Raw genomic sequence first — 2,171 nt, forward strand, 5'->3', positions numbered from 1 at the left:
GTTATACTGCAGAAGTCCATCCACTAAAGTGAGAGTTCTGAGCCCCAAGTCAGGCTTCTCAACCTGGGAGTCCAGCAACCAGAGGAGGAATCCCCAGAGAATCAGACATTGAAAGCCAGTGGGATTTGATTGCAGGACCTCCATGGGACTGGGGGAAACAGAGACTCCACTCTTGGAGGGCACATAAAAAACAGTATGCTCACCAGGACCCAGGGAGAAGGAGCAGTGACCCCATAGGAGACTGAACCAGACCTACCTGCTGCTGTTGGAGGTTGCCTGCAGAGGTGGAGGGCAGCTGTGGCTCACCAAGGAGACAGGGGTACTGGCAGCAGGGGTTCTGGGAAGTGCTCATTGGCATGAACCCTCCCAGAGTTCACCATTAGCTCCGTGAAAAAGCCTGTAATCTCCAGTACTGGGTAGCATCAGGCCAAACAACCAACAGGGTGGGAACACAGCCCCACCCACTGGCAGACAAGCAGATTAAAGTTTTACTGAGCACCCCCCACCCAGCAAATCATATTAAAGTCTTACTGAGTTCCACCCACCCAGCCCTACCCACCATCAGTCCCTCCCATCAGGAAGCACCCACAAGCCTCCTAGATAGCTTCCTCCACAAGAGGGCAGACAGATGTATCAAGCAGTATCAGCAGTATTTCATCTTGTGGAACTGAAAACCACAGCCACAGAAAGATAGAGAAAATGAAAAAGCAGAGGACTTTGTACCAGATGAAGGGACAGAATAAAACCCCAGAAAAACAACTAAATGAAGAGGAGATATGCACCCTTCCAGAAAAAGAATTCAGAATAATGATAGTGAAGATGATCCAGGACTTTGAAAAAAGACTGGATGCAAAGATCGAAAAGTTTACCAAAGACCTAGAAGAATTAAAGAGCAAACAAACAGAGATATGCAACATAATAACTGAAATGAATAATACACTAGAAGGAACCAATAGCAGATTAACTGAGGCAGAAGGGCAAATAAGTGACCTGGAAGACAGAATGGTGATCATCACTGATGCAGAAAAGAATAAAGAAAAAAGAATGCAAAGAACTGAAGACAGCCTAAGAGACCTCTGGGACAATGTTAAACACACCAACATTCGCATTATAGGGGTCCCAGAAGGAAAAGAGAGAGAGAAAGGACCCAAGAAAATATTGGAAGAGATTATAGTTGAAAACTTCCCTAACATGGGAAAGGAAATAGCTACCCAAGGCCAGGAAGTGCAGAGAGTCCCAGGCAGGAGAAACCCAAAGAGAAACATACCAAGACATATAGTAGTCAAACTGACAAAAATTAAAGACAGAGAAAAGTTATTAAAGCAACAAGGGAAAAACAGCAAATAACATACAAGGGAACTCCCATAAGGTTAACAGCTGATTTCTCAGCAGAAACTCTGCAAGCCAGAAGGGAGTGGCACGATATATTTAAAGTGATGAAAGGGAAGAACCTACAACCAAGAATACTCTACCCAGCAAGGATCACATTCAGATTCAACGGAGAAATCAAAAGCTCTACAGGCAAGCAACAGCTAAGAGAATTCAGCACCACCAAACTAGCCCTACAACAAATGCTAAAGGAACTTCTCTAAGCACGAAACATAAGAGATGAAAAAGACCTACAAAAACAAAAAGAAAACAATTAAGAAAATGGTAATAGGAACATACATATCGATAATTACCTTGAATGTAAATGGACTAAATGCACCAACCAAAAGACACAGACTGGCTGAATGGATACAAAAACAAGACCTATATATATGCTGTCTTCAAGAGACCCCCTTCAGACCTAGAGACACATACAGATAGAAAGTGAGGGGATGGAAAAAGATATTCCATGCAAATGAAAATCAAAACAAAGCTGGAATAGCAATACCCATATCAGATAAAGTAGACTTTAAAATAAAAAATATTACAAGAGACAAGAAAGGACATTACATAAAGATCAAGGGATCAATCCTAGAAGAGGAGATAACAATTATAAATATACATGCTCCCAATATAGGAACACCTCAATACATAAGGCAAATGCTAACAACTATGAAAGAGGAAATGCAAGGCAGAAATAGAGACACATGTAGAGAACAAACACATGGACACCAAGTGGGGAAAGTGGGGAGGGTTGGGGGGGAATGAATTGGGAGATTGGGATACCAAATTGTACACTGTAA

This window comes from Hippopotamus amphibius, chromosome 1 (assembly GCF_030028045.1).
Source record: "Hippopotamus amphibius kiboko isolate mHipAmp2 chromosome 1, mHipAmp2.hap2, whole genome shotgun sequence".
Taxonomy (NCBI): Eukaryota; Metazoa; Chordata; class Mammalia; order Artiodactyla; family Hippopotamidae; genus Hippopotamus; species Hippopotamus amphibius.